Source organism: Panthera uncia, chromosome D1, assembly GCF_023721935.1.
Source record: "Panthera uncia isolate 11264 chromosome D1, Puncia_PCG_1.0, whole genome shotgun sequence".
Taxonomy (NCBI): domain Eukaryota; kingdom Metazoa; phylum Chordata; class Mammalia; order Carnivora; family Felidae; genus Panthera; species Panthera uncia.
In genome coordinates this window covers 16,520,529-16,528,604 of record NC_064808.1, presented here as the reverse complement: position 1 = coordinate 16,528,604, position 8,076 = coordinate 16,520,529, and the positions used below count along the sequence as shown (strand labels likewise).

At 45.9% G+C, this 8,076-nt stretch overlaps 1 long non-coding RNA gene across 1 annotated transcript; it reads left to right on the top strand.

Annotated features, from left to right (window-relative positions):
• Window positions 1-5,682: 5,682 nt before the first annotated feature.
• LOC125934353 (uncharacterized) lies at window positions 5,683-7,551 on the top strand. Its single transcript, XR_007461346.1, has 2 exons — window positions 5,683-6,017; window positions 7,302-7,551. It is a non-coding gene; the product is annotated as an uncharacterized LOC125934353 (long non-coding RNA).
• The last annotated feature ends 525 nt before the right edge of the window (window positions 7,552-8,076 follow it).

Sequence of the window (8,076 nt, the reverse complement as noted above, 5' to 3'; positions counted from 1 at the left end):
CACTGACCTCGAACCAAAATTTTAGCACTTCAGTTTGAAAAGCAGCAACAAATTATGGTGATATTACCAGTCCCTATTGTCATCCATAGAAATCAGGTATTTTCATATCACAGTTCCTGCAGCTATTTTGAAATAAAGTCTGTACTCTTGCTCATTCAAAATCAGCTATTAAACCTGCTGCTAGAATTTTCTTTGTAAGGCATTAGCCAAGAAGCATACGTATTACTCTATCACAATTTTTAAAATATTTTGATAACGGTATCTCAATATAACTGTAATCTTAGGTATCACCAGCATTTCTAAGTATTATTCGGAGATGCCCGCAGGCTCCACTAGACTGCCAAAGGGATTTGCAGTGTGACAGCAAACCCCTACCAGGGTTCGGAACCCCGACCAGGACCAGAAGAGGTGGGATTGCTTAGGGCAGGGACAATCATGTCCAAGGAGCTACACAGGGCAAAGGGGCTGGGCTTTGATTCTGGCACAGGTATGGTTAGATATGGCAAGGAGAGGCTCAACCCAACCTGAGTGCCAGGCAAACGAGAGAGTCCAGAATAGCCCAGGGGGGCGCCCCTTCCTGCAGTAGCACAAGGCACAGTCAAGGAAGCCCCAGAGGGAAAGCGCCCAGCCCTTTAGGGAACCTGTGGTCATTTTTTGAAGATCCGACTTTGATTTTGGTCAGACCCGGCTTAATCCTGCCTCCATCACTCACTCTGGGCAACTTGCCTAATCTATCATGAACCTCAGGGTCTCCAACTGTAAAATAGTAATAATAATACTTGCCCAAACATTCTGTTCAATAATTTATTTGTAAACGTTATGTTGAAAAAAGAAAGCAAGTTACGGAATGACGGGTGTTTCATTTATGGAAAATGTTAAGTGATGCCAAACAATGTTATATTATGTTTACAGGTAAAGACTTTAGGTAGTAAAACAGAAAACCATGCAGGAGAATGCTGCATCTCAAATTCAAGTTGCTAGTGCTTAGTTTGGGGAGTGGAGGGAAATAGGTTTGGGAGGCATACAGGTGAGGGGGGAAGAATCAGAAACGAATCCATATGGCACAGGTTAAGATTTGCTGAAGTTCAGCAGTGGGTTCTTTTTAGAGCTTTATTTAAGTGATCTATAATAACCTGAACGTACAAAAATGTCCAACTTGGTAAGTTTTGATGTGCGCGTTCCCTCATGAAACCATCATCACCACCATCAAGATCATGAACGTCTCCGCCATCCTGAAAGTTTCCTCGTGCCCCTGTGGAATCTCTCCATCCTGCCTCTTCCCATTTTCCACTCCCAGGTGATCGACGATCTGGTTTCCATCACTGATCAGCTGGAGTCTTCTAGACCTGTTATATCATTGGAATCAACCGGTATGTACTTTTTTCCCCCTCATTTGGATTCTTTCTCTCAGAATAATTATTTTGAGACCCACTTATGTTGCGGTTGTATCCATACTGGATTCCTTTTTATTACCGAATAGTAATATGCCCATTATATGGATAGTCTATAATTGGTAGATCCCTTCCCCCAATTTACTGTCATTTGCTTGGGGCTCTTAAACGGGCTGCGAACATTTGTGTGCAAGTCTTTCATTTTTCTTGGGTAAACCTCTAGGAATGGAATGGCTAGGTTACGTGGTAGCTGTGTGTTTGGCTTTTCCAGAAACTGCCAAAATGTCTTCCATTTTGCGCCACTGGAAATGTACCATTTAACATTCCCACCAGAAATGAGAGTTCTAATTATTCCACGTGCTTTCCAGAACTTGGTATGATCGGCCTCTTTAATTTTAGTCAGTCCAGGATGTGTGTGGTCCTAGCTCATTGTGGGTCTTAATTTGCATTTCCCTAATGAATAAAGATATGATGCGTCTGTTCACGCACTCGTCTGTCGTCCATGTGTCTTCTTTGGTGAAGTTTGCCCATTTTTAATTCAGTTACTTGTCTTGTTGAGTTATAAGGGGTTTTGTTGTTGTTGTTTTTGTTGTGGTTGTTTTTGTTTTAGTTTATTTATTTTGAGAGAGAGAGAGAGAGAGAGAGAGAGAGGGTGTGCATGTGTGCGCACGAGCGAGAGATGGGCAGAGAGGGAGAGACAATCTCAAGGAGGTTCCGAGCTGTCAGTGCGGAATCTGACGGGGACTCCATCCCACAAGCCATGAGCTCGTGACCTGAGCCGAAGTCAAGAGTTGGATGCTCAACTGACTGAGCCACCTAGGCGCCCCAAGTTGTAAACTTTTAAAAATATATTTTAGGTAGAAGTCTTTTGTCAGACACATGTTCTGCCACCATTGGCTCCCAGTCTGTGGCTTGCCTTTTCATTTTCTGTGTGGTGCTTTCTGAAGAGCAAAAGACACAAATGAATTCCACTTTATTGATTTTTCCCAGTGTTTCATAGTTTTTGTGTTGCACTCAGGAAATATTTACCAAACTCAAACACGCTAAAAATGTCTCCTGTGTTTTCTTCTGTAAGTTTTATAGTTTTAGCCCTTATATTTAAAATTTTTTTAAAGTTTATTCATTTTTGAGAGAGAGCGTGAGCGGGGGAGGGGCAGAGAGAGAGGGAGACACAGAATCCGAAACAGGCTCCAGGCTCTGAGCTGTCAGCACAGAGCGCGATGCGGGGCTCGAACCCACGAACCGCGAGATCATGACCTGAACCGAAGTCGGGACACCTCACTGACTGAGCCACCCAGGTGCCTTAGCCCTTATATTTTGATCTATGATTAATTTTGAATTGTTTTATGGTTGAGATAAGGGCCAATGTTCTTTTCTCTCTTTCTCCTTCTTTTTGCATATGGCTGTCTAATTGTCCCAACATCTTCTGTTAAACATTATACCCTCTCCCTTTGAAATGCTTTGTAATATCCATCAATCTACTAAGTCTATGTGAGTCTATTTCTAGGTACAGTATTCTTTCCACTCATATATTTGCATATATTTATGAAAACACCACACTGTCTTGTTTAGCACAGCACTGGAACGTAGTCTATAATGTCACAGTCTTATGCTTGTTTTATATATGATGTTCAGGGTTTTTAGTTGTACTTTGAGGGAGAATGAGGGGAAAGTATATCTACTCCATCTTCTTGGAAGTCCTGATGCATTTTTAAAAGCTGGCCTCTGAAAATGAACAAATCAGACTATAGATGCTGGAGAGGATGTGGAGAAACGGGAACCCTCTTGCACTGTTGGTGGGAATGCAAATTGGTGCAGCCGCTCTGGAAAGCAGTGTGGAGGTTCCTCAGAAAATTAAAAATAGACCTAGCCTATGACCAAGCAATAGCACTGCTAGGAATTTACCCAAGGGATACAGGAGTACTGATGCATAGGGGCACTTGTACCCCAATGTTTAGAGCAGCACTCTCAACAATAGCCAAATTATGGAAAGAGCCTAAATGTCCATCAACTGATGAATGGATAAAGAAATTGTGGTTTATATACACAATGGAATACTACGTGGCAATGAGAAAGAATGAAATATGGCCCTTTGTAGCAACGTGGATGGAACTGGAGAGTGTGATGCTAAGTGAAATAAGCCATACAGAGAAAGACAGATACCATATGGTTTCACTCTTATGTGGATCTTGAGAAACTTAACAGAAACCCATGGGGGAGGGGAAGGAAAAAAAAAAAAAGAGTGGGAGAGAGCCAAAGCATAAGAGACTGTTAAAAACTGAGAACAAACTGAGGGTTGATGGGGGGGTGGGTGATGGGTATTGAGGAGGGCACCTTTTGGGATGAGCACTGGGTGTTGTATGGAAACCAATTTGACAATAAACTTCATATATTGAAAAAAAATAAAAAAATAAAAAATAAATAAAAGCTGGCCTCTGGTTCCACTTTCACACACACACACACACACACACACACACACACACACACCAAAAAAATCAAAAACAAAAAGAAAAACCCAAAACATAATAAAACAAACAAAAACAAAACAAAACAACAACACATTTCCCTATGGAACAAGGGCAGCATCCCAGGGTCCGTCAAAAGAAATGGAAAACAAGTTTGTAGTAGGAGACAGGAGGATCAGCAAGGTTTAGACTATCCCAAATCTGCCTGCTGAGACGTTATACCAGGGGCCAAAAGCTACCTCTGTTTGCTAGAAGTGCAAGATAGCTAGAAAAGAACACTGGTGCTACAGACATATTTGGGATCTAAATGTCTAAAATCTGCTTGTCCTTCTCTGCCTTCCCCCCAACTCCAACAACCATGCAGGTCTCCACTGCTCACAAACCTTGCGGAGACTTGATCCCCTCCCTTCAATGATTTCACCTCCTCTTCCCAGGCAGAATACACCCGGTGGAAGGAAGTACCTCAACTCCCAGAACCAAATTTCCACTACCAATGGTTGTTGTGGGCACTTGGTGAATTAAAAAGAATCACCCTTTCCTCGGAGCTCTTCACTATCAACTGCCCCAAAACAGTCCTGGTTAGGATGACACTACAGCCAATACTGCCCCGTGGATTTGTGAAATGAACAACCTGCTCAACAGCACAGATCCAGTGGCTCTACCTGTGCCCACCCCCTCCCCACCCCCACCCCCCACCTTCTTTCCCAGGGTTACTACCCGAGATCGGTCCCTCCACCTGTGTTCTGCACACCCCTCTCCTCCCATCCTGTCGTCTTTGCCCTCATAAACTATTCTTGGGTGTGTGTCCATTTGGTCATGGGCTGACCAACAGTTAAAAATCCCTGGCTCCTCTTCATCAATGTTTGAACAAACAGGTTTCTCCAATCTTTTAAAATAAAATTAGCATCCTCTTTCCAGCATCCTTCTCATTTCCTCGTGGGCAACTTCTTGGAAGACTTGTCTATGCTTATTTGTCTCCATCTTGGAAGACTTGTCTATGCTTATTTGTCTCCATTTCCTCATTATCACCCTCACCTGCTCAACTCACTCCTACCATTTAAGAAACCTGGTTTCCTTAACAGCGATACCAGTTTAGGGATGGCATTCCTTAGTCTTTGCCTCACTAATTTCTCAAGAAAACTGACCCAGTTTACAACCCTCCCCACAAGTGCTCTTCCCTTGCCTTCCGCAAGGCCACCGTCTCCTGGGTTTTCTCCTAAGGCTACCTGCTCCTCTTCTGCCTCTCCAAGTAGAGGAGCTTTGGGGGGCTGTCCTGAGTCTTTCCCAAATGGTATTCTCTCCACCAGGCAACCCCCTCCATGCTCCATTCTCACCCCCCCCCCTCCCGCCCCCATGCACGAACCTAGGACCCAGACTTTCAGCTCAGGCTTTCATTTGGAGATCCAAACAGGCACCTCCCACGATCTGCTGAGCTTCTCCATGAGACGGTCCCACAGGCTCAACAGGTCTAAAACCACACTATTTCCCCAAATCTGCTTCTCCCGTGTTCCCTTCCATTATGTGGTTCCCTACCATTCACCTAGCTGTTGGCCCAGAAGCCTGGGAATCACCCAACTCTGCATATTCCACACACCCGACCCACCACCTTCCAAGTGTCTCTCTATCCCTCTCTCCTCTGGGCACCATGCCCAGGCCCTAACCCAAGTAACCAACGTCGAACAAGCCTCCGAAAATGCCGAAGACCAGCTGCGCCCAGGTACTAAGTGCTTCGTACTCCAGAGGCCTCCGCTTCGGTGTCCATCACTAGCTTTGAACACTCAGGAGGGAAAGCGCCAGGTCGGTCCTGTTCACTGGCTCCTGGCGCATCCACAGTGCCTGGCACCGGTGAGGTCGGTAAATACGCGTCACAACAAGAGAAAGACAACCAGAGAGAGGGTTCACCCGCTCTGCGGGGCCGCGGGAGGGCGTAGCCCGAGAGGTGTGAGCCCCATCCGCCACACACAACATGGCGGCGCCATACACCTGCGTCCCGCTTCCGCTTCCGCTGCCGAGACACGTCACTTCCTCCCCGGTTGCCCTGGAGCCCTGTGGAAGCTAAGAATGCGAGGAGTCTCTGCTCCTTTCCCCTTCCAGATTTTTGCTTCAGCTGCGGCGCAGTCTGACCGAGCAGCTTCGAGGGTCTTCCGCCAGCGGCTTGTTGGTGAGAGGGGGACCGCAGGGACGGCCTTGTGGGTGCGGGAGGGTTGTCTGGGGGGCGAGGAGGGACGGAGCCGGGGAGGTGGCTGGGAGGCAGGTCAAGAAAGTGTATGTGGCAAACCTATCCCCGAACCCTTTATTATTGGAAGTGGCAGATGCAATACAGGGGCAGAGACGATGCTTAGCAGCTAGGACTTCATCGCGGTAAAATGTGTGTGTGTGTGTGGGGGGGGGGGACCTCAACGGCCTGGAAACCGTTTTCTTCTCCTTTAAGGCTTATTTATTAAATGGGCCCAGCCACCAGCTACACCTGCTGTGTGGTAACCTGTCCTCCTGTTTCCGAGGTCATGTCCAGCATGGGAAGGATACTTAATTGGTCTTCATCGGTGGCAGGCACCATTCTTCACACTTCTCACCCTTTATTGAAATGGCAGTGAAAACCCACCTGCGGAAAGCACTGTTAAGGGACCGAAAAGGTTACAGGAGACCAGAGCTATTGACTTTTATTATTTTTTTTTAATTTTTTTTTTAACATTTATTTATTTTTGAGACAGAGAGCCAGAGCATGAGCGGGGGAGGAGCAGAGAGAGAGGGAGACATAGAATTTGAAGCAGGCTTCAGGCTCGGAGCTGTCAGCGCAGAGCCCGATGCGGAGCTCGAACTGACGAACGGGGAGATCATGACCTGAGCCAAAGTCCGACGCTCAACCGACTGAGCCACCCAGGCGCCCCTGACTTTTATTTTTAAAATGAAGATCTCTTTGGGGCGCCTGGGTGACTCAGTCGGTTAAGCGCCCGACTTCGGCTCCTGTCGTGATCTCACGGTTCCTGAGTTCCAGCCCAGGGTCGGACTCTGTGCGGACAGCTCAGAGCCTGGAGCCTGCTTCGGATTCTGTGCCTCCCTCTCTTTCTGCCCCTTGTCCGCTCACACTCTGTCTCTCTCTGTTTCTCAAAAATAAATAAACATTGAAAAAAATTAAAATAAAATAAAATGAAGATCTCTTTTACTTGAAGAAACTGAAGGATCTTGGCGTCCTAGGATGTGCTGTGAGATGGAAAACAGTAGAATTTTTGCCAGGGACTGGAAGAAAGATGGTCACCAAATAAGTATTCCCTGACTTGCAGACCAAGTGAGCACAGTCAGGATCTTCTTCAGCAGCCGCCTTGGCATTGGAACAGGCTGTGCAGTTCGCCACTCTTCAACCCAGTCCTCACCTCTCCGCGTTCAGTTTTGCTTAGTTGCTTAGGCGGTTTCTGGCCTGATCGGTTTTGGGTTTTGTTTTTGGCAGGTGCAGTGGAATCCCCCAGGGAGCTGAGCAGTTCGTGGAATCTCCTTACCGGTACAGCTTTCACTGTTGCTTGTGTTACAGTGTGAGGTAAAGGCGAGAAGACATTTCTCGAGCGCGCTGCTTACCTGCAACTTGACTCCCGAAGGTCAAGAGAGGCAGGTTTGCCCGGTTGTTGTGCGCAGCATAGGGAGGACGTTTCATCTGACAACAGGAATGTAGCTTTTATGCTAATAAAATGCTTTTAAAATTAGGGCGTGGTTTTTAGTAATTAGCATAGAATTTTAGTGACCCGTTGGTTCATAACCAACAGGCTACTTAGGTACCCCCCTGAGTCATTTATCTAAATGGATGTTCTGCTAAATTGTATTTGTGGGCATTGATCAGAGCTAATGGGAGAAAGAGATTAAGATGAAAATCATGGGATTAAATTTTCAATTAGTTGGCCCCCCGAACAGTTGTTCGGGGCGACACAGTGGCTGATTGGCGACGTGTGCCCACCCAGGAAGGATGTGGCCCTACACCCAACCTTCTGAACGTAAGAGTGTTTTACAAAAGACTGAATATTTTGTTCAGTTATCTTCCTCTTTATTCCTGCTTAGCAAGGAATTGAAAAGGAAGGCCATGTGTGGGATCTCACAGTCCTTTGTCCGGTGATAGATAGATAGATAGATAGATAGATATGTGTGTATATATATATATATATATATATACACACATATATACACACACACACACACACATATATATATATACACACACATATATATATATATAT